The sequence below is a fragment of the Ipomoea triloba genome, chromosome 5 (genome assembly GCF_003576645.1).
Source record: "Ipomoea triloba cultivar NCNSP0323 chromosome 5, ASM357664v1".
NCBI classification, from domain to species: Eukaryota; Viridiplantae; Streptophyta; class Magnoliopsida; order Solanales; family Convolvulaceae; genus Ipomoea; species Ipomoea triloba.
In genome coordinates this window covers 16,782,014-16,807,483 of record NC_044920.1, presented here as the reverse complement: position 1 = coordinate 16,807,483, position 25,470 = coordinate 16,782,014, and the positions used below count along the sequence as shown (strand labels likewise).

General features: G+C 36.4%; 2 long non-coding RNA genes and 1 pseudogene across 3 annotated transcripts; 2 read left to right on the top strand and 1 right to left on the bottom strand.

Moving 5' to 3' along the window:
* The first annotated feature begins 1,895 nt into the window (after positions 1–1,895).
* LOC116019709 lies at positions 1,896–5,528 on the top strand (annotated as a pseudogene).
* A 3,672-nt stretch (positions 5,529–9,200) lies between these two features.
* LOC116018682 lies at positions 9,201–10,890 on the top strand. The gene is made up of 4 exons (XR_004098578.1): positions 9,201–9,858; positions 10,108–10,177; positions 10,371–10,491; positions 10,589–10,890. It is a non-coding gene; the product is annotated as an uncharacterized LOC116018682 (long non-coding RNA).
* An 813-nt stretch (positions 10,891–11,703) lies between these two features.
* LOC116019253 lies at positions 11,704–14,286 on the bottom strand. Of its 2 annotated transcripts, none has more exons than XR_004098681.1 (5): positions 13,944–14,286; positions 13,773–13,839; positions 13,464–13,526; positions 12,181–12,278; positions 11,704–12,015 (listed from the first exon to the last, which is right to left on the bottom strand). It is a non-coding gene; the product is annotated as an uncharacterized LOC116019253 (long non-coding RNA). The 2 variants fall into 2 exon arrangements; XR_004098680.1 differs by having other exon boundaries at positions 13,971–14,285.
* Positions 14,287–25,470: the final 11,184 nt, after the last annotated feature.

Genomic DNA, 25,470 nt, shown 5'->3' with positions numbered 1-25,470 from the left:
AAGTTTTTTTATATATATACTAGTTTTTTTCACGCGCGTTGCGCGAATAAGATAATGTCCAATGATTATTTTTTAAATAAGTATTTCAAAGTATATCAATGCAAGATTATCTAGGAGATGTTCATGCATACACAATTGAGTGTTGAATTTGTTTATTTAAATCGGTAATTCAAAATATATGAATGCAAGATAATATAGGAGTGATTGATTATAATTGTCACTAAAATAAATGTTTGCAACTTTGTAATAACGCTAGTCTAAATACTTAGTCTAAAAACGATAGTCTAAAGAAAAATACTACTTTTTGTTTGAATTTCTCTAAGCCTTATTAATTCTCTTTTGGGTAGCATTGTCATTGTCTTCATATTCAGCACTTGTCATCTTCTTTCTATTGGTAGTGTGTCATGTGCAATTGGGTTACTGGTGATAGCACAGAGGACTACAACAATGAGATATGGTGTAGGAAGTTGTGGATTTGTTTTGTTGTGTATATAACTAGGGTTCGAACCTAAGACCTTTGTTATAGAAATTAATGAGTAAGTTAAGAATAATAAATAGTTAACGGAATATTCCGTTACTAAAGTTTATACTAACGAAATGTAGGGTTATTTAAAGGAATAAAATAATATAATAGAGGGTAAATAAGTAAAATCATTTAAAAAATACTAAAATCAAAATAATATGAACCATTCATTTCAACAAATAATTACACCAACATTTTTTTTTGTCTCCGTTAAGGGCCTCACTTTATTGGCTCTTATTAAATTTGTATATTGTATATGTAGATAGATAGATTATAGATGTAGATGTAGATGTAGAATATATATATATATATATATATATATAAAATAATTTGTTTGAAGAATTAGAAATTGCCAATTGCTTTGAAGAAATAGAAATTGCCAATTTGTTTGAACTTGATGAGGTTTTGGCAATTACCATTGAATTGAAGAATTAACGAATCTGTTAAATTGGCAATTACCATTGAATTGAAGAATTAACGAATCTGTTATATTTAACGAAAAAAGTTTGGTAAAGTTAGAAAAAGATTAGGATAAATTATGAATTTAATAGGTTGCACAACATGAAGAACACAAAGTACAATATCTTATAGCAGACTATTACACCAATATTTTTTTAGTTCCAATTAGGGGTCTAGCTCTTATTAAAAGTGTAGATAATCTTAGTGTACTGCGTAAACAGTACACTGAGTTTATATATAATATATATTTATTTATTTTTAATTTTTTTATTTATTTATATTCAAAAAACTAATTTCAATAAAAAAGAAAAAAAAAGTCTGCGGGGCCATCAACCTGCGTGAGGCGAGTTAGTGTTGCACGAATCTTAGCCTGCGAGTTTGACGAGATGACCCGCAAAAGCCCGTAAAAAATTAGGTCCGCGGTGGGGTGAGTCAGCCCACTTTGACAGTATTAATATTTAGTAGTTGCAATTTGTAAACTTATTCTTATTATTGGTATTGCATTATTAATTATTGATTTTTTTTTATTTTTTGTAATATTTCTTAAGTTAAATAGTTGAAAATAAATATGTGAACTTATAAAACTAATTTAGAAGAAATACAGAACTTAAATTATTCAATATATAATTTTTGAAATTTTTTTCTATGTTTTATTTTTAGGGTTATGAACGGAACTAGATTTGATTTTAATTTTAATTTTTGAACAAGGCCAAGCCTGGTCCAAACTTTAATTGAACTGGGCCAGCTGGTCCAAAAACTAAACCAGCTCATGATAAAGCTATCAGCTACCACCAAATCACTCTCACCTTGTAATAATTCATAAAATTCAAGGTCTGCGTATATGTATGCATGTATATACATGCTGAAGTAAAAGACAAAGTTGAAGCTACAATATTTTCCATTCCAATTCAAGCGCAAATGGGATCACAGAAGGCACTAGAGAACTTTGTGGGATTTGTTTTTTTTTCATAGGATAAGAAACAGATACAAAAACAAAAATCTAGAAAAAGAAAAGTTGTGGCTGTAATTTGCTTATCAGTTTTCTCTCAACCCCACTACCTTCACCAATCACCTTCACCCTCCCGCCCTGCCTGTGTCTTTTTGGTTGTCAATTGTGCAAATGGTAATTTCAGGAAACCCGCCCAGATTCACCCGCCAGCACACACGATATTGACTTATTAAAGCTTGGTTCTTTACAAATTTATGCCAAAGATTATACTATTTCTTGCTTACAAATTGAGTAGTTAAAGCTTGGTTTCTACAAATTTTACTATTTCTTGCTGTTAAACTTGAAGAAATACATATTAGAATGGTGTGTGGATAGGAGGGGCTGAGGGAGGGGTATTGGGATTTAGGTTGTTGCAATCTAAGGGGGGGGAATGTCTGGTGGAGGTTGTAGTATTGTATGGTTTAGGAGGGATTTGAGAGTGGAAGATAACCCAGCTTTGGCTGCTGGTGTGAGAGCAGGGGCAGTGGTGGCACTGTACATATGGGCTCCTGAGGAAGAAGGGCACTATTACCCTGGGAGGGTTTCAAGATGGTGGCTAAAACAAAGCTTGGGTCACCTTGACTCTTTCTTGAGGAGCCTTGGCACTTCCCTTGTCACAAAGAGATCTACTGATACTATTTCTTCTCTTCTTGAAGTTATCAAGTCTACTGGTGCTACTCACCTCTTCTTCAATCACTTGTATGGTCAGTTGATATTGATCATCCTTGGTTCTCTTTCTGTTTTATATTCATTTGTTTAACTCCAATATGGTTGTTTGCATTTTTAATTGGTTTCTCTAGCTAGTAATCTTTAGTTTATTCCATAAAAGCCAGCTGGCTGACTCAGTACTTCATATGGTGGATGTGCCTCCTTTTCTATTGATTAATTTATTGATATTGTATTTCACCTTTTTACTTACTACTTTGTAAAGTAAAGTGTCTGATAGGAAAAAGCTATAGCTAGTAGCGAAGGCGTAACTTTATTTCCTTATACCGTCACACTTTTTTAGATGTTGGGTGCTGGACTTGCCCTTTAAGCCTTTTACCGGCCTCTGCCCAACAATCCCTAGCCACCGGGTGCTAGATTTAGCCTTTATCAGCCTCCGCCCAACGGTGTCAATGTTTTATTAGTTCTGACATGTAATCATCTTGAATATGAAAATATAGGAATAAGTAGTATCCTCTACTCTTTTGTGCTGTATAAAAGAGACAGAACATTTTGCCTTCTGTGATTTCTTTTAATGTTTGCAGATTAGTTTATATGGACAGTAGGAGAAGCTAGGCATGGTACTTTGCATAATGATGTTCACTGATTAAGAGGTTCTGATTAACTACCATTATTGTTTTACTTCTAGATCCTCTATCACTTGTAAGAGATCATCGTGTAAAGGAAATTTTAACTGCTCAAGGTGTATCTGTGCGCTCCTTCAACTCTGACTTACTCTACGAACCTTGGGAAGTTCTCGATGATGAAGGTCGCCCATTCACTACCTTCAAAGAATTTTGGGATAAGTGCCTCAACATGCCTTATGATCCCGAGGCTCCACTTCTCCCGCCTAAAAGGATAATTTCAGGTGTGTTTTATTCCGAGTGTCATTCCTGTTTCTCGCTTTAAATACTGCTGTTTAAAACTCATCAGCAAAATCAACCCAAATTGTGTTAGAGGAAAGTTTAACCTTGTTCTTGCTCTTGCAGCTGATGTGTCAAGATGTCGTGTTGACAACTTGGTATTTGAAGATGAATCGGAGAAAGCAAGCAATGCACTTCTTGCTCGAGCATGGTCACCCGGGTGGAGCAATGCTGATAAGGCATTGACTGCTTTCATAAATGGACCATTAATAGAGTATGCCACGAACCGTAGGAAGGCTGATAGTGCTACAACATCATTTCTATCCCCGCATTTACATTTTGGGGAAGTCAGTGTTCGAAAGGTATTCCATCTTGTTCGCATTAAGCAAGTTGTTTGGGCCAATGAAGGGAACAAAGCCGGTGAAGATAGTTGCAATGTGTTCCTCAAGTCTATTGGACTTCGAGAGTATTCAAGATATATGAGTTTCAATCATCCTTACAGCCATGAAAGGCCCCTTCTTGGTCATCTAAAGCACTTTCCTTGGGTAGTAGATGAGGGCTATTTTAAGGCATGGAGGCAAGGCAGAACTGGTTATCCTTTGGTGGATGCGGGCATGAGAGAACTCTGGGCCACTGGATGGTTACATGACCGGATACGAGTTGTAGTGTCTAGTTTCTTCGTCAAGGTTCTGCAGCTTTCTTGGAGATGGGGAATGAAGTACTTTTGGGATACTCTGTTAGATGCAGATCTTGAGAGCGATGCTCTTGGTTGGCAATACATCACTGGTACCCTACCAGATGGCCGTGAATTTGATCGAATCGATAATCCACAGGTAAGAAACAGTAAATTTTCTTACAGACTATCTCAGATTTAATCTTAAGTGTCTGCATAAATTGGCAATTTTGTCTCGGTGGAAATAATAGCTGCTTTCCTCCCTCGTCTTGGATAAACCCTATATATTTTTTTTTACCCAAAGTTGATGCACATATTATGAGACTCCTATCTATACACATATTTTTCTCTAAACCTGGTGCAAATAGGAACCAACGAGGGAAAAAAGAAAGATGATTCATAAACATTGAAACGGGTTGGTTTTTAGTTCTGCAACATTTTTTTTCTGGCTTCTTTCCCTTTACTATTGGGAGAATTCATAGGAAACATGCTAAACAGATGTTTACTGGTTTTTACAGTTTGAGGGCTACAAATTTGACCCGAATGGGGAGTATGTACGCCGTTGGCTTCCTGAACTTGCTCGGCTTCCTACTGAATGGATACACCATCCTTGGAATGCACCCGAGTCGGTTCTCCAAGCAGCTGGAATTGAACTAGGTTCCAACTATCCTCTCCCGGTTGTTGAAATCGATGCAGCAAAGGTAAGATTGCAAGAAGCCCTTGTTCATATGGCACAGCATGAAGCCGCCTCGAGAGCTGCAATGGAGAATGGTATGGAAGAAGGGCACGGAGACTCCACCGAGTCTGCACCGCTAGCATTTCCCCGAGATGCACAAATGGAAATGGACCATGAACCGATCAGAAATAATCCTTCAGCTACTGCAATCAGGCATTATGAGGATCAGATGGTCCCTAGCATAACTTCATCATTCTTTAGGGCTGAAGATGAAGAGACATCTTTGGATCTCAGAAATTCGGCTGAAGATAGTAGAGCAGAAGTGCCAGAAAATGTCAATGTAACTGAAGAACCGAGGGGAAACAGAACTGGGCAAGCAGTTTTTCAAACAATTCAAAGTAACAACAATGCCCTGCTGCAATCTCCTTTTGCTGTGGGTAGGAGGAATTCTGAAGATTCAATGGCGGAATCTTCAAGTAGCAGTAGGGGCGCAGTTCCTGTATGGTCCCCGTCCAGTACTAGTTACTCGGATCAATTTGCCCGGTGATGACAACGCCATCGGGACCAGTTCATCTTGTTTGCAAAGGCATCCACAACCACATCAGCTAATGAACTGGCAACGGCTTTCTCATAACGGGTAATATGGTCTTGCCATTAATGAATGAAGAGTACCTACTAACTATTAAGATGGAAAGAATGGAATAATGGCAATCAATGTTGCAAAAGGCGCTAGGTGGTAGTCGGGTGTTGGGGGGCGCCGCCTAATTAAAAGTAAATAAAAAAATTCCGCTCAAAATGATGTCATTTTGAACGGAAAAACCAATTAAAAAAAAAAAAAAAAAAAGAAGTTGCGGCTGACTTGGCCAAGTTTGGAGCCGACTTGGCCGCCTAGGCGGCCGGCCAACTAGCAACCGCCTACACCCTTTTCGCTTCGGCCTAGGGATGCCTAGTGCTTAGGCGGCCACCTAGGCTGATTTTTACAACACTGATGGTAATAAACATTCATAGGCATTAAGAATTCGTCTTCTTAGTGATTGTTTAACGGTTGATTAGTTCAGCAACATATATAGCTAGTTTATCAGCAACATTCCCCTCTTACTATTCCTCCATATTCAAATAAACAGTTAAAGACGCGCAAATAAATGCAGGAATGGTGTATAAAATCAGGGTTCTATGACATTGAATTTCCTCTAGCAATCGAGGATTCTGTGCCACCCACCGGACCACTAGATTTCTAACAGGTTAGAAGAAACTGCAAAAATTCCATATCCTTTCTTATGAATTGTAGCTATGTGAAATGCAGGCATGCTATATTGAAATATATGATTTATTATATATATATACGACTTAGTTTTGGATGCCCCTAATCTATAGCATTCGGCATTGTTCACAGGTGATTGTTCACATGACACGAGATTAATAGCCGGGAAAGAGAATCAAGATATCAACTAATGTGAATGTACAAAGGATGGAATGAACATCAGTGTTGTGTTACTAGTCTAAGCTGACCAAAAGTCTGACAATTGCATATATGAGCTGATTGGATCAGGTGATAGTAGCTTATCAGGATTCTCACTTTCCTGTTGTATCATATTTTATTAGGGCCTTTTAAGTGTGAATATGGAGGATTTCATCTTATAAACTCAGGTTCATATATGCCTCTTCATCTTGTTTGATAGAATATAGTTTATCACTAGTCACTACGGGTTGGTGTGTATTTGATCTATCTGTGGAAAATATCAAACTTCTTGTTAGTTTAAACTGTTCAATTTTGGAGGTGGAAAAAATTGAAGAGGAGTTGGTGAATAGACACAAACAACTCACTTGGAGAGGTGGAGAACCCTTTGGCTGTTTATATTCACTTCTTCCATTCCATTAAGTTGATCAGTGTGAGCATAAATTTAAATGTGCAGTCCAACTATTAGTTTAGGCTTTTAGTTAAGATGGAGCACATGCTTTATTTTGGTATCAGAGCCACCCAAAGGTCATGGGTTCGAAACTCTGCGCCACCCGTAAAAGAAAAAGTCTATCCGCGCACACGTGAGGGGGCGTGTTTTATTTTAAGGTTATCTTCATTGTACCTGTTAGTGTGAACCAAGTCCAAAGATGGTCTTTATCTTAAATATAGGAGTTAATTTCATTTTTAGTCCTAGATTTATAAGTGGCACTCTAGTTTTAGTCCTTTTTATCATAACATTCACATTTGGTCCTAATATCATTGTGGCATGACCATTTTTTGTCTTTTATCAACTAAACAATTTTAATGCTGTTAAATATAAAGTCATTTTGGTCTTCAATTGCAATTTTTTTTCAAAAGAATAAACATAAAAATATAGTGGGGTTAACTCACTTTATATAAAAATGATCGAAATGCCTTTGTATTTGACATTTCAATGATTTTGTTAACGGATGACAAAAATGGTCATACCACAATAATATTAGGACCAAATGTGGATGTTCTAATAAAAATGATTAAAAGTGGTTTGACACCTATAAATCTAGAAAAAAAATGGAATTAACTCTAAATATAATAATAAACCAATGGAATAAATGTGACCTACCTAGAGGTACAATAAACTCAAATCTGTGAATTGTTGGCGACTTCATTTTAATCCTCAAGTTAACATTGAAGTAGTATTCTTTTTTTTGCTTTAAAAATGTAGGCTTAAAATGATTAATCACTCTAAAAAAAAATGATCGAGTTAACTAAAAAGTAACTGATCCTAATCATATTTGGAAATCACAAAGTAATGATCCTAATCAAATGTTGAAATCAACTTTAAATGGAGGGTATTACCATCATTTACTCATATTTGTTCTTATATAAAATGGTCAAAAGTAACTATATATGTTTGGAAGGTTGAAAAATGACTTTCAAAAGTCATTTTCTAAGATTTTAAGTGTTTGGCTATCACTGAAAAATAAAGTCAACCGAAAATATTCATTCAGGTCAAAGAAAAAATGACTCATTTATGAAGAAAATGTCTTCTGAAATATTTACTCGAAAGATAAATTTTAGATTTTTATCTCACGCTCAATCCTCTCTCTCTCTCTCTCTCTCCTTTCGAGTGGTGTCAAATGTGCGGGTTGGCCAACCATCTATTTGGTTATTATTTAAGCTAGATTGGGTTAGTCTAGTTAAAATATGAGCCTGATTAGATTTGGTAAAAAAATAAAAATCTTGTCTCGACAAATATTATTAACTTGTCCGACTACCAATGCAAATCAGATTTGATCTTCAATCTTCTCACGGTCAATGACTTTGCAAACTCACCCTAAATCCCTAATTAGCGTCTCATACTCCGCTCATTACTAGACATCCTGAATTTAAAGAGTTTATTACCGAAATGGTCCTTCGACTATTGCGAAATTACCAATTTGGTCATCGATAATTTTTCTTGCCCAATTAAGTCCTCGACTTTGAAAAAAATTTAACCAATTTGGTCCTCCGTTTATTTTGGTGTTAAACAACCGTTAAATCAGGACCAAATTTGTAATTTTGCTATAGTCAAGGGACCATTTCGGTAATTCATTTTTGACTGAAATGGTCCCTTGACTATAATAAAATTACCAATTTGGTCCTGATTTACCGGATATCAAACGGTAAAATAAACAGAGGACCAAAATGGTTAAATTTTTCAAAGTCGAGGATTTAATTATGCAAGAAATATTATCGATGACCAAATTGGTAATTTTACAATACTCGAGGAACCATTTCGGTAATAAACTCGAATTTAAATAACAAAACATGGTACAACTTGAAACCCTCAGGACTAGTCAGCACTATTCCTCTACCTACCACACCCCTTCTCACTAGAGTCATCAACTGAAACTTTGTAACAAGACACTTCCAATAGGCTCATTGAATACCTTACATCTTCATGAGCAGTACACTTGACTGAAAATCCACTAGAACTTGCCCCTTGATAGCCGTTCTCAGGTAATATTCAATTGGGAACTGAGTAAGCATCATTGTCCATTTTATCACCCGATAGGAGGATGTCAGGTTTCACAGTACTACCTTGAGCGGTTGATCAATCAATAGTCAATACCTGGATCAGGTGAGCTTCTTGAAAGTAGGTTGTTAACTTTTTGGTTGTGATACTGATATACAAGGCATACACAACCTTCTTGAGTTGTGAATATTGCACATCTAATCCTTCTAATGCCCAACTAACATAATATATCAGCCTTTGAATCGCTTTTTCATCCTCATGCAATAGTACCAAACTCATAGCCCGATTAGAAACCGCCAAGTATACATATAAAGTCTAACCTACATCCTTCTTGGTTATTACGAGGGGTATGTCGATAGGTACAACTTCAATCCTTCAAATTCCTCTTGACATTGGTCTATCCACTGAAAAGGGGACTTCTTTCTTTGAGATCTAGAAGAAGGGTAGTGCTCTTTCCACTAACCAACACAAGGCTTACCTGTTGTGTATTGCACATCTTTAACCATTCTTGGAGCTTGTATATCGAGAATTGCCTGGACTTATCTGGATTTGGCTCAATACCTCGCCGAGTCATCAAGAACCCTAGGAATTTACTGGTTTGCACAGAAAACATGTACTTCTTAGGGTTTAACCTCAAATTAAACATCTTCATGATTCCAACTAGCTAGATCGTTTTAGTATGATTCTTGGTAGGGCTGTAAATGAGTCGAGCGGCTCGATCAACTTCAAGCTTAAGCCGAGCTCGAGCCTACTCGATAGTTAATTGAGTCGATCTCAAGCCTAAACCTTTTATGCTGGATACCCAAAGCCAAAACCCTAAATATAAATAGGCTTGAGCCGCAACAGCATACCTCCCCTCACTCAGCAGAGACGATGACGACGTAGCAACATGTTGGACGCCACTTTTCGCCTACGTAGTAAAGAGCCAGAGATTGACCTCGCCTCTCCCTACAGCTGACACCGTCTCCCGCCGCCGCAACAGAGTCTGCCTCCCTCCGCCGCACAACATAGCAAGGTTTAAAAAATTTATATGCAACATCATTCTTTAATTTGTTTCGAGTTGTTTGTGTATATGCCTAAATTTGTTGTAATCTGCCTGTACTTTGTGCACTTGTCATAGTTATCAGATAATAATATTGTATTTGATGGAAAAGTTGAGACAAAAAAATTGAAAGCTGATGTCTTATGCATTTGGTATCCGTTTTAGCTTAACCAGGTGTTGCCTCTTGTGCTTAGTTATTTGAACTATTCTTGTTCTGTACAGGAAAAATTAAATGAAAATAATGATGCCAAAGAATGTTGTTCTCAGTCAGAGAGCAAAGATGATATTGAAGGTGATCTACATCTACTCACATCTTTGTGTTTACTAGTTTGAATCACTATTTTTTGGGCCTTAAGTACCATGTGGTAACTTATTTTCATATTGAACTTCAGAGAATTGTGTTCTTTGTACTATCCCTTTGTTATTATTTGTTTCATTGTTTTTGGATTCATTCTCACTTGTTAACAGATCTATTAAACTTGTAGGACATTATAAGAGATTCAGAAGACCATGACCTTGGAAGTGCCATCTCACATTTTTTTTAACTGTTTCTTTGGAAACATCCAATCTGTGTCTAGCAAAGTTATTCTAGAAATCAAAAATAAGGTAAAAATGATATTCTATCTTGGCTCCTTTAATCTTCCACCTCTTTTAAAAAAATTTCGGATTGTCAGTTTCTGACTTTCTGTAACTTTTATGCTAGCTGGAGATCTAAAGATTTGTAGGTTATGCTTGAATGATTGTTGGATGGGGTGTTGTTGTTGGAATGAGTGAAGATTGAAGAACATGGTGGATGTGAAGTTTGTAAATGTACCATTGCTACATGTTAAATGTTATAAATGTATAATTGATACAAGTTAGAATATTGGCTAAATTATTTGCCACACATTAGGCTAAGTTTAAATTTGGATTATTATTTTTTTAAACTGCCTGGACTTACTTCTAAAGCTACCTCAAGACCTGGTACAGAATGAGATCAGAATTATTCCTTGGTTTGAGCGATTAATGTGGATGTGATTTAAATATGTGGTGATGAGCTTTTGGTGGATAGCTTAACATCTGACAGTCATTTCGTTATTGAGTTTGTGTATAAAAAGGGGATTTCTATTTCAATTGTTTACACGTATTACAAAGATATAATAGTGGGAATTTATCAAATCCACCAACTACATTTAGTTTATTATATATCAATCTACGAAGGATTTATCATGGCTATTTCATGTACACTGCATCCACTGGAAATCATCAGATTTCCGACCACCAAAAAGTGGCCGAAAATAGCCTTAATTAGGTCGAAAAGTGCTGTTCCGACCACTTTTCCGACCAAATTGGGTGTCCGAAAAACCCTCGTCGGTAATTCCGACCACCAGAGAATGTGGTCGGAATTTCCGACCATTTTCCTCCGGTGGTCGGAACAAAACGACCAACAGAACAACCAAGCGAGTCTGGATGTTCCGACCACCATGGTGGTCGGTGGTCGGAAAACTGGAGGCCACAAATAAAAAAAAATCATTTCACTACAGAGAATCCCTCTGCAGTGAAATGAATGAATATATATAATTGAAAATTTAAAACATTCATGAATTTAACTTCTTATTTAATCTATATCCAAGAAGGCAGCAAGATACAATTTAGATGCTTAGAATTCATCAAATGATCTATCAATATATGTAACAGAGCAAGGAGAAGGGTGATATCTACTATGGCATATGATTAAACAAAAAGTTTATGTTAAGAATAATAATAATCATTGCAATAGAACTATTCTTAGTTGTAATATGATTACAAACAAAAATTTGTAATGTTCACATATACATATCACGGAAACAAAGTCAAATATGAATCAAATGGTCCATGATCTTAGTTCACAAGACAGAAAAAGAACCATTAATATATAACACTGAGCATTAGAAACATACCTTCATAAGATGTAAGTGACAAATGCAGTTAAATGCACAACTATAAGAAAAAAAAAAAAAAAGCAACAACCATGCCTGGCATCTATACTAGTAAGTAAGAAAAGAAACCAACATTGAATGTTTTTATTGGTTGTTCCAATATACTTACAGTTTCAAAAAACTTAATCCCAAACTCATCAGCAAGTGCTTGTCCCTTAGATGTTGGCACAGCCTACACAGATTTCAAAATTAAATTAGATTTGGCAAAGTTGGTGGTGTGTAAGAAACATACTGAATAACACAATGGCTATTCCTTCATTTAGTAAAAAGGAAACTATTAATCTTCCTCCCTCTCAGTTTCTATATCTAAGTAGAATTAATAAGAACAAGAGCATACTCTTTTGCTTTCGTCCATGTCAGCTTTGTTTCCTACAAGTATTTTGTTTACATTGTTGGAGGCATGTTGCTCAATATTTCGAATCCAGTTCCTAATATCTGAGAAGATAAGCACAGATGGAAGTCATAAGAATGTCATTGTTGCAAGGGACTATATCATACATGCAAGATTGGGAATGAAAATTCAATAGAACACAAATATCTAGAAACCAAAGTTAACTGGAGATTAACTACACTACTACAGCACCAGAAAATCAAGAGATATTGGTATACAGTAGGATCAGAGCTTATAATTACTGATGATACTGAATGGATCAGTGAAAAGAAACCTTACTGTTAATAGAAGGATACGAGAATCAAGTTTAATGGAGTACAGAATCAAGAGAAATGCATAAATCCAAATCTACAACTACCACCTCCACTCATAGATTAAATAGTGAGAATAACACATTTGCAGACACCTCTGGTCTCTTGATTGTGTCATTCCTGAAAAATGTGTAGTGGCATGTCAGGGAAAATATGTGCAGGTGCAAGTTCTTATGCTGAAAACCTCGTGTGATGGTTTGACAATACTTCCTCAAAATAAAAACCCAAGGTGACACCTTGGTAGAGAAGTATATATTGCAAAACATTATCCATCACTGCCACTACTTCACTCGTGTAAACATGTTGTCTAAGAGGTGTGCAAAGTGACATGGAGATCGGATAAAGCACACAATGAAAGCACTATTCAAGGTTAAGAACATAACTCTTACAAAATAGAAACATCCTTCCAATGAAGGTCGTGTTGTCTATCTTGTACTCAATACCTTAGAAAGGTTTTCTGCAATCTCTTTTCAGAAAGTGAACACGTTAAGATCAAAACAATATAACTTTATCAATTCAATTGAAAGGTGATATATATACAAGGATACGAGACACCAAAAGCTCCACCAAAGCTTAGTTGTCCATGGCAGTAGTTGGGATATTTTGTCAATAAGAAAATAATAGTTAGAAGCTTAGGATCTTCAATACAGGTGTCTAATCTGAAGCATATATTATAAACAACTAAACAAGCAGTTAAAATAGACTATGAAACCCCACATCAAATAACGAAAAACACAGTTTCTGAGTAGCAAAACAATAAAATAAAAATATTTGAGTAAACAGTTGATAAATAAATAGCCTGCAAATACAAAAAGTTACAAATTGCTTCACAAAATTATGGAAAATCTTAAAATGAGCTATAGAATCATTATATAGATAATAGAGAAACAGTTAAGAGGAAGAATGCATTATCTTTACCTCTCTCTCCACCCAGTACTGTTTAGAAACATCATATCCAGCTTTCCAGCACACATCTATCAGCTAAAGTTTGCTTGAATCAAGATTGGAGATTTTAAAGAGAAATAATATTATTAACTGAGTTTATTTTTAAAGGTGCCTTGTATTGGTTCTGCTTGCTGATGATTGACAAAATATGTACTAGCAAAGCATAATTTCTTGAAATAAAATGATGTATTCTTAATTCAATGAGAAAGCTATATACTTTTTACACAATCAATTTAAATGAGAAGTAAATTACTTCTAATAAAGAACAAAGTAAACCATTACCAAAATGGCAAAATCTGCAACCTGCAAGGTCAAGTAATTAGGGCAGATTTGCAAAAATCCTCAAAATCTGCAAAAAAAAAAAAAAAAAAAAAAACATCAAAGGAATTAGGGCAAAATTCGCAAAGTAATTAAGGCAAATGAACTTACAGATCCAAGAATAAAGAAGACTACCGTTCAATCGAAGGTTGAAGGACTAACCGTTGGCGAGCTGCCGTCCACCCAGAACGGCCAGAAGTACTCCTCGTCGTCTCCTTGTTCAGTTGTTCTTCTTCCTAGGGACGAAGCTGCCGAGCTGGTGTGGCGTAGTGATGGATTGACCGCTGACGCTGTCTGGTCGGCGGTGGCGAGGCAGAGCCGTAGAGGAGAGACCGAGAGAGGACAGAGACGACCGCGGCAGAAGGCGAAAGTATTTGGAAGCGATTGGTTAGATATGGAAGAAGCCCTAATTTTGCTTAAGTATTTGGAGACCAAGGGGGGAAATTTTAGTAAGTATTCTGGTGGAAATAAATTTTGAGATATTAATAGTGAGAGTAATAATATTTTTTGTACTAATAGCAAGAGTTTCTCTTTATAATAAGTATATAAATACTGCACTTATGGAAGCGATTGGTTAGATACTGCACGTATTGAACCGAATATGTTTCCTCCTCTTCCTTATATATATTGGACTTATTATTGAGTGGGAGACTTTTAGCTACTCCTATACGTTAACAACGGGGTTGGGACCGAGGATAAAGGTGTTTAAGCAACAACTTACTAAGCTGAGAAAGAGCCTAAGTTTCAGGTCGGGTCGGGTAAGTACCCTAAAGATATCGGAAGCGATTAGAAAATGATCCTCCATATACATAGAGCTGGATCCGATTTGGGCTCAGTACGTATGAGTCGGTAAGCTCGGGGTATATTCCTTATAACAATACATTACGTGGGTTCAATACGCATGATTATGGACATATATATATATATATATATATACACACACACACACACACACACACACGTATGTATATATGTATGTATGTATGTATGTTCGTGAACATGTTCGCGAACATTATTAAACGAACACTAAACGAGTTCGTTCGCGAACATTATTAAATGAACACTAAACAAGCTTGTTCGTGAACACAATTAAACGAACACATACGAGATTGTTCACGATCTCTTATCAAACGAGCTTGCACATTTTCATACTCTGTTCGTTTAACCGAACTCTAAAATTTATATTGAACATCATAACATGCCAACGTACTACCAATAAACTCTATGTGTCGTGGTCAATTGAAGAAATTCAAATTAAAATTTAAACAAAAAAAAGTATGAGTGAAATAATTAATGATAGTAAGATAAATCATGTGGTATTCATACCATTGAACAACAATAACAACAACAGGAAGAACAAACAACAACAACAACAACAACAACAAAATTTCCTACAACCTTGGAAAAGTGGTCGGCATTTCCGACCTCCCTTACATAGTGGTCGGAAATACCGACCACCAACATGGCCGGAACTTACGATGAATTTAAATTTTTTAAAATGATTGAAATATTTCCAACCACCTTTACATAGTGGTCGGAAATTCCGACCATTTTTGTAAATGTGGTCGGAATTTCCGACTACTTTCCGACCACCATCATCCTTTGACGGAAAATTGAAAAAATGCCACTTTTTCCGACCATTTTTCTGAGTGGTCGGAAAAGTGGCCGAAAAATTGAAGATTTCCAGCAATGATCATTGAAACTGAAGTTTTCAATCACTAGTTGTGTTTATTATGGAGTTGTTGAAGACCTGTTGATTAGCTTGCACAGAACATCCACGATTGGAGTTTTGAAGAAATAATTTGTGTACTCATCGTAGTCCATTGTTGAATGGTTTTGGCATTTCTATTTCTTGTAACTCTTGTTTTTTGTTTTTGTGGATTGGCTTTTCGTGAGTGGCCCCGTAGATGTAGGAGTATTTCTCCGAACTGCGTTAACATCTTTGGGTGTCATTGTTTAATATTTGTTTATGTTACTGCTTAAGTTTTAATTTGGTTAAAATTAAGTAGACGTCCTTAGGATTATGAATTCAAGACACACGATCTTTTTCAATTAGTATTAGAGTCCGGGGACTTAAATTATTAGTCTAACCGATCTGGCTGATATATCGTGTTTCTTGAATTCAAGAGCTCACCTTGCTTTTGTGTTTATTTTATTTATTTTAGCTTGTACGATCTCATTAGGTGCTAAGTGTTTCAGAATGAATAGACCTCCTTCGACATTAATGTGTGATAAGTATGCATACTGGAAAGCTCGTACCAGGATGCACCTCATAGGTCAGGGTGAACTCATTTGGCGGTCCGTTTTAAGAGGATGGGAACATCCTACCAAAGCCGATGCAACTGAAAATGACCGTCAAGTTATCGAACCTGAAATTGAGTGGAATTCTGCAGAAATGACAGTAGCAAGCTATAATAGTAAAGCCTTGGATATTGGTCCTGTTTGGTAAATGGTTGTTGGCTGATTGGGTTGGCTGTTTGAGTTAAAAGGGATGATTTGTTAATAACATTAGCTTATTGTAAAAAGTTGTTTGATAGATTGGTTGTTAGCTTATAGCTGTTTGGTATAATTTTTTTCTCAAAAAGCTAATTGAAAAGGCTGTTTTGCGTAGCCTTTTGAATTTTAGTATTTTAAAGTTACAAAAAACTTATTAACCAAACAACTAATAGTGATCAAATAAGCCAAAATTGGCTGATCAGCTGATTATTTACCAAACAAGTGTTGGTCCCAAGGGGATGGGGTACAAGTCTAGAGGGGGGGGGGGTGAATAGACTTGTATAAGATTTTGCAAATCTTTTCAACCTCTTGTGTGTATTGAACTTAGGATGTTTAGGTTCGATACCTCACGAGGTGAAGACAAAGTTTTATGCGCAGCGGAAATGTTATCCCCTTTTGTTAGCACGAGTTTGAGTTAGTTCGAGAAGTGCGTTTATATGCAGTGCAATCGAGAGGTTAGCGAGAGATAAAAACAGTAAGTAAATGCAAGAGAGATTTTTAAGTGGTTCGGCCAACCCGCCTACGTCCACTCTTCTTCCAGAAACTCCTTGGAAGGATTGCACTAAAAACTTCCCTTTTTAGTACAATATCGAGCGCTTGAGCTTTGATCACGAAGCCCGCCTCAAGCCTCAGGTTTTTCGCCCCGCTTCTTGTTACTCCACCTCTCGAGCACTTGACCTTTGATCACCAAGCCCGCGTCAAGCCTCAGGATTGATCGCTGTCAAAAATAAAGTATACGGGTTTAGATTTGTCGTTCCGCTGAGGATTGGCATTTATGGCACGTAGTTGTGCAATTATTTACTTTAGAGTTTATTAACCCACTAACGAGAATCCAAGCACAATCATAAACATAAATTGATGAATTAACAAACTAAAAATAGGAAATAAATACAATAAGAAAATATAAGATTAAAGCTAGGAATCATTACTATCAAGATGCTTTAGTATCTTATGATTAGGGAGAACAATAATCATGGATCAAGAGGGCATACACTTAAGAATTCAAGATCCTACCGTATCTTGAATTAGAGCAAGGGTTGCCCCACTTTTGTGACGTATCAACCTCAAGCTCTTGAAGTACACAAAATATATTAAGCCCCCCAATTCGTCCCCTACTCTCGTAGCGAGATATTTGGGTTGTACAAGAGGTGGCTAGAGTTTTTACACAATTTTCGTTGTAGCAAATACTCTCCAATTACTTGCCAATAAAGATAGCTAGTAATTACTAACAAGTTACAAACAAAGCCTCTTGAACAAGCTTATGATCCATAATTATAATTCTACCCCTTATGAAATTAAAAGCAAGGTAACATCAAGATAAATAATAAATTCCTACCTTAAACCCAAATTAAACTAAATAAGCATAATAGATTAAAAGAAGAAGAAATGTAAATAACATAAAGCATAAAGAAAATAAACTTGCATAAGGTAAATAAAACTACACTACAAAGATGAAAGAAATAAATTCTACTCTACTCTACTACTTGGTTCTACATTGTAGGAAGCTTGGTATGGAATGGTGTGTGATGGTGTTCTTTCTCCTGCAAGGAAGACCTCTATTTATACTTGTTCATGAGGAGGCAAAGCATGATGGGTATTGGTTGGCAAATTGCAAAAGTGAGGTGCCAACAACATGGTGTATAATGCACATGATTTGTGAAGGCACATGGAGTCCATGTTCTACCAGATCTGGAGTTTATGGCCCTAATCATAGCTGTAGATCTTTAAATCTTCTTTCCAATGCCGTTTGAATCATCCCATTTGGATATTCCTATAATCAGATATGACCAAAATACCGAGCAGTGGTCAGATTAGGACGAAATCTGGAACTTCGACTTCAAGGCTGCTTTTGACCATTTTTCGGTCAGCATTACAAATTTCGTATCTCTGGAAAAGTTGTAGCCCTTGAAGTCTTCTTTCTAATGGTTCAAGAATCACTTAATTTGGACATTCCTAGACTGAGATATTGTTGAATTACCGAACAGTGGGCAAATTATGCGTAAATTTCAGCTCATTATTATTTTGCTCCACTTTTGCCTTGGTTTGTCCTTGTGATCAAGACCATTAAAAATACCATTCTTTTGACTCCATTATTGGCTGATCTTCATGATGAAAATGGACCTAATCTTCTTTGCTTTTGTCTTCCACTTTAATTCATCATCATCCATCTTCTCACTTTTGTTCTTGTCCCTTCATGATTCTTTACATTTTCATGATTTTCCTGATATTTCCACAAGCAATTAAAAACATTAGGATGACTCATTAAAGATGAATATTACAAATCAAACTTAGGTTTTCTCTAAATCATCCAATTAAATGCAATGTGACCTAATTTTCTTTACTTTATTCCAAATAAGGTGATTGTTGCAAACATTAATCAAAGTAAAGAAAATTAAGGTTATATTGAACACAATTTATACATTCTAGTGGACAAATAAGGTTAAATATGGAGATTAAATATGATCAAATATGCACTTATCAAGGATCTTCACAAGACAGCTCCCAGGTTACTCTACCTCTCCAAGGTCTTTCTCCCCGCTTCCAGCTACTCCACCTCTCGAGCACTTGACCTTTGATCACCAAGCCCGCGTCAAGCCTCAGGTTTCTTTCACTCGGACAGCTGCCAGGTTACTCCACCTCTCTTGCTTAATCCAAAGCAAGGTGTTTTTGGTTGTCACAGTTGAATGTAACAGGCTCCAATCTGACCACAAGCTATCGTTGAATCAACTTCGATGTAGAGCAGCTTCGGTCACCTTCTGGATGTATAACAGTTTAAGCTTTGTAACTCTCTTGAAACACTAAGATGTGTTTTCTCGCTGTTTTGAATATCAGGATGATATTCCAAGTTGAGCACTTGCACTTGAACGTTTTAGACAGACACTTCTTAAGAATTTCGAACCTCTTTTCTTTTTAACTCCTTTTTCTCTCTTTTCCCCTTTTTTCTTCCCCTTGTTTTCTTCTGTGTCTTTACGTCCTTATATATGAGAGTAGAGGAATAATTCCGTTGGAGGGAAAATTATTCCGTTTGAAATTTGTTTCCCATGCTGATCATGGGTCTTGCGTATTTTCAGCATATTTCATGGAGTGGTGATCTTGTAACTTGAACCTCTTTGTCTTGTAGTGAATATTCCATAGTTCACTTTTCTTGAGTCCATGCTCCAATTTTGTCTTTTGGTAAAAGTTACTCTTTTTATATTCCCATTATTCCTTGATTGTAGGGAATCAGACCACTTCAGCATTGGTGCACCTTTTGACCGTTTGTGGTGGAAATCTGACGTGTCATCCATTTCCGCCCATTTTGAAATTTTCACGTTCGGCACCTCTTCATTATTCCATCTCCATGATATTCTTCTTCTCCAAACTTTAAGTATGACCGTCATTCAGCTTTGTTGGAGAATTGTTAGTGTATCGAGACCAAGGTTGATATCTTGATCGCTTGATGTCTCGAACTCAAATATCGAGAGGTCTATCTCTCGAACTCTGTTTATGTCTCGAACTGGATAACTGTATCGAGAGGTCCTACCTCTCGAACTCTGCTTATGTCTCGAGACTTAGTTGATGTCTCGCAGACCCTTATTCCTCCAGTGTTGTCCCATGCTTTCTTCTGATCTGTCTATATGATTACAACACACGAGACTTCTAAGATGTTCAAACAAATTTACCTCAAGCTTAAATATTTTCCGAGTTGAGCTCAAAGTTACTCGGTTGTATTTTCGCTCTTGGTTTACTTGTCGAACTTACAGCGTTTTGCCTATGCGTCGAGACTCGGGGATTTCTACTTAACAGTTGGTATCATCAAAACCTATTACATGATGTTCCTAACAACAAGGCCATTATATTTTTCTTAATTCATGAAAGCCAATTTAACTTGATAACAGGTTGTGATTCTGCTAAAGAGGCTTGGGAAATTTTAGAAACCACCTATGATGGTACAACATCAGTCAAGCAATCTAAGCTCCAGCTTGCACAAAGAGATTTTGAAGATCTGCGTATGAATGACGATGAGAACATCATCAGTTTTAATGAACGTGTTCAGGAGATTTCCAACTACGCATCCACACTTGGTGAACCATTCTCCCAACAGAAGTTGATCAAAAAGGTGTTATGATCTCTTCCACCTCAGTTTAGAATGAAGGTAACCGCCATTCAAGAAAATTTAGGTTGGGAAAAGCAAACCTTAGCTCAAGTAATGGGTAATCTTAAAACCTATGAAATGGAAATTCTCACTGACCATTCCAAAAAATAGAAAAGTGTTGCTTTTACAGTTGGTGAACAGGACACTGCCTTTGATCCAAAAGATGCTGACGATGATCTAGTAGTCCTTTTAACCAAGCATTTTAATAAGATTTTGAAACATGTTAAACAAAAAAAAAACAGTTTCTGATGCAATAAACAGCAAAATTATAAAGGTACGAGCACAAACGCATCAAAAAATACCTCAAAATCGAACGAGTCAAATTACAGACCATCTACATCCTGGCCATCCCAAACTAGAGACAAGTACAGCAAAGGCATCCGCTGCTATGAATGTGAAGGGTACGACCACGTACAAGCATAATGTGCCACCTATCTAAGAAGAAAGAAGTTCATGGCCGCGTTAACTTGGAGCNGTTTTCTTCTGTGTCTTTACGTCCTTATATATGAGAGTAGAGGAATAATTCCGTTGGAGGGAAAATTATTCCGTTTGAAATTTGTTTCCCATGCTGATCATGGGTCTTGCGTATTTTCAGCATATTTCATGGAGTGGTGATCTTGTAACTTGAACCTCTTTGTCTTGTAGTGAATATTCCATAGTTCACTTTTCTTGAGTCCATGCTCCAATTTTGTCTTTTGGTAAAAGTTACTCTTTTTATATTCCCATTATTCCTTGATTGTAGGGAATCAGACCACTTCAGCATTGGTGCACCTTTTGACCGTTTGTGGTGGAAATCTGACGTGTCATCCATTTCCGCCCATTTTGAAATTTTCACGTTCGGCACCTCTTCATTATTCCATCTCCATGATATTCTTCTTCTCCAAACTTTAAGTATGACCGTCATTCAGCTTTGTTGGAGAATTGTTAGTGTATCGAGACCAAGGTTGATATCTTGATCGCTTGATGTCTCGAACTCAAATATCGAGAGGTCTATCTCTCGAACTCTGTTTATGTCTCGAACTGGATAACTGTATCGAGAGGTCCTACCTCTCGAACTCTGCTTATGTCTCGAGACTTAGTTGATGTCTCGCAGACCCTTATTCCTCCAGTGTTGTCCCATGCTTTCTTCTGATCTGTCTATATGATTACAACACACGAGACTTCTAAGATGTTCAAACAAATTTACCTCAAGCTTAAATATTTTCCGAGTTGAGCTCAAAGTTACTCGGTTGTATTTTCGCTCTTGGTTTACTTGTCGAACTTACAGCGTTTTGCCTATGCGTCGAGACTCGGGGATTTCTACTTAACAGTTGGTATCATCAAAACCTATTACATGATGTTCCTAACAACAAGGCCATTATATTTTTCTTAATTCATGAAAGCCAATTTAACTTGATAACAGGTTGTGATTCTGCTAAAGAGGCTTGGGAAATTTTAGAAACCACCTATGATGGTACAACATCAGTCAAGCAATCTAAGCTCCAGCTTGCACAAAGAGATTTTGAAGATCTGCGTATGAATGACGATGAGAACATCATCAGTTTTAATGAACGTGTTCAGGAGATTTCCAACTACGCATCCACACTTGGTGAACCATTCTCCCAACAGAAGTTGATCAAAAAGGTGTTATGATCTCTTCCACCTCAGTTTAGAATGAAGGTAACCGCCATTCAAGAAAATTTAGGTTGGGAAAAGCAAACCTTAGCTCAAGTAATGGGTAATCTTAAAACCTATGAAATGGAAATTCTCACTGACCATTCCAAAAAATAGAAAAGTGTTGCTTTTACAGTTGGTGAACAGGACACTGCCTTTGATCCAAAAGATGCTGACGATGATCTAGTAGTCCTTTTAACCAAGCATTTTAATAAGATTTTGAAACATGTTAAACAAAAAAAAAACAGTTTCTGATGCAATAAACAGCAAAATTATAAAGGTACGAGCACAAACGCATCAAAAAATACCTCAAAATCGAACGAGTCAAATTACAGACCATCTACATCCTGGCCATCCCAAACTAGAGACAAGTACAGCAAAGGCATCCGCTGCTATGAATGTGAAGGGTACGACCACGTACAAGCATAATGTGCCACCTATCTAAGAAGAAAGAAGTTCATGGCCGCGTTAACTTGGAGCGATGATGAACCTGAACCAGAAGTTGGATCTGATACAGAAGAGATTTTCGACAACTTCATTGTGTTCATGGCCAGAATTGGAACTGATCTAGAAGCTGAAGATGTGGCTGATCCAGAAGGCGGTGAATACAACTCAACTAAGGATTTTGAATTACCTATTTTTTCTTATGAAGTAGAGTATAAAAAGTTGTATCCCAAGTGGAAACTTTTGATTAAAGCTAATCGCTCTCTGTATAGTCAGGTAGGAATATTAGAAAAAGTCACCAAATAATCATATATTTGGATCATCATTTTATTTAGGTTATCATTTGGATATGGACGTTCATGGATGAGATATGGATATTGATCAAGATGATGGATAATGGATTATTTGGTGAATTGGTTGTGGATGTTAAACTTTAATCATGATGATTGATCATGTGGATCCTACCCCTGATACTGTCGGCCTCATAACACTGATGATCAATTTTAGATCTTGACTCCGTTAATCTTCCACCTCTATATGCTAGCTGATTCTAACTTTCCTGACTTTCTATATGCTAGCGAGATTCTTGCTTGAAATGATTCTTGGATGGGGTGCTTTCCTGACTTTCTATATGCTAGCGAGATTCTTGCTTGAAATGATTCTTGGATGGGGTGTTATGCTTGAAATGTTGGATTTGCATGTTATGCTTGAAATGATTCTTGGATGGGGTGTTATGCTGGGGTGTTATGCTTGAAATGTTGTTACTAGAAAGATGTGAAGTTTGTAAATGTATCAATACTACTAACTCTATGCTTGAAATGTTGTTACTAGAAAGATGTGAAGTTTGTAAATGTATCAATACTACTAACTCTATTAAAATGCAGTATATGTGCATAACTACTTTCAGAGTCCCCTCCACTGAGGCTCGAACCCACCACCTCCCTATAAAGGAAAGAGTTTGATGCCACTGGACCACAGGTCCTTGGCTATCATTGCTACATGTTAAATGTTATAAATGTACAATTGATACATGTTAGAATATTGGCTAAATTAGTTGTCACACGTTAGGCTAAGTTTAAGTTTGAATTATTATTTTTTTAAACTACCTGGACTTGCTTCTGGAGCTACCTCAGGATCTGGTACAGAATGAGATTAGAACTATTCCTTGGTAGCGATTAATGTGGAAGTGATTTAAATATGTGGTGATGAGCCTTTGGTGGAGAACTTAGCGTCTGAAAAGTAACAGTCATTTGGTTATTGAGTTTGTGTATAAAAAGGAGATTTCTACTTCAATTGTTTTACACGTATTATGAAGATATAATAGTGGGAATTTAACAAATCCATCAGCTACATTTAGTTTATTATATATTCCCTCTGTCCCATTTTACCTGTCCTATTTACTATTCATTGGTCAAATCAACTCTTTGTTTATTTCTTTCTTTTTTTAGTAATATTTTATTATTTTTAAATTTAATTTTTTTTTGTGTTTAGTAGTACTTTTAATGTAGTTTATAAATATATAAATTTTATATATTAATGATAAACGTAATATTATGAAAAATTATATTAAAAATAACTTCAGTCAAGCTTCGTTAAACGAACTAGACAACCAAAATGGGACGGAGGTAGTATCAATCTACGAAGGATTTATCATGGCTATTTCATGTATGCTGCATCATTGAAGCTGAAGCTTCCGATCACTGGTTGTGTTTATTATGGAGCTGTTGAAAACCTGTTCATTGGCTTGCACGGAACATCCACGATTGGAGTTTTGAAGAAATAATTTGTGTACTCAACGTAGTCCATTGTTGAATAGTGTTGGTATTTTTATTTCTTGTAACTCTTGTTTTTTTTAGTGGATTAGGTTTTCGTTAATGGCCCCGCAGATGTTGGAGTATTGTTCTAAACTGCGTTAACATCCCTGGATGTCGTTATTTAATATTTTTTTATGCTATTGCTTAACTTTTAATTTGGTTAAAATTAAGTATACGTCCCTAGGATTGTGAATTCAAGACACGCGATCTTTTTCAAAGTTGTTAACTTGTATTGAGTTATTGTGAAGTTTCTTATCTGTTTGTAGTGTTGTTGTGGACTTTTAGTTAATGTGAAGTTGTTAACTTGTATTGAGTGTTTTGAACTTTGAAGATTGGACAACAACATTTTTTTTTAGTTTCTATTATTTTTTTGAGATCTGAGGCACGAAGTTAAATAAGCCAAAATCGAGCTCGAGTTTTAGTAACCTTATCCAAACTCGAATTCGAGCTATATCGATTCGAGCATTAGCTCAAGCTTGAGCTCGAACAATCGAGCCACTCGAGTTGCTCGAAAATATGGCGAGTCGAGCTCGAGCTCGGCTCAGCTCATTTACACCCCTAATTCTTGGCTCTTACTCTTGACCAACATATTGTTAATGTATGCTCCCATGCTTTTGCCAAGCAATCCTTCAAAAAGCAGATTCACCGTTTGTTGATATGTTGTCCGAACATTGCGCAACCGGAACAACATAACTCAGTAATAGAAAATCACATCAAGTGTGGTGACTGGTGAGAGTAGTCTACTATTCATCTCTCTCAACCATATATATATGGTGGTAGGCCTTGAAGGCGTCCATGAAACTTAACAGCTCACACAGTTTTATGTCTCATCCACCATTTGATTAATGTTAGGAAAGGGGTAGGGATCCATGAAACATGCTCGGTTGAGGTCAGTGTAATCGACGCACATTCTCTATGCTGAGGGTTTGGGTACTAACACAATGTTGGCTTACTAGTCCAAGTAAGAGACATTGTTAGTAATAAATGTAATTAGATTTTTATGAGCGAAAGTGTAAAACAAAGTTAAAATTTATATTCCCAAATATATCGTTTATATAAGTCCATGAAAAACTATGTTTGTTCAAGTAAAAAAAACGAGGAAGTGTTGGAACAGAAAAAC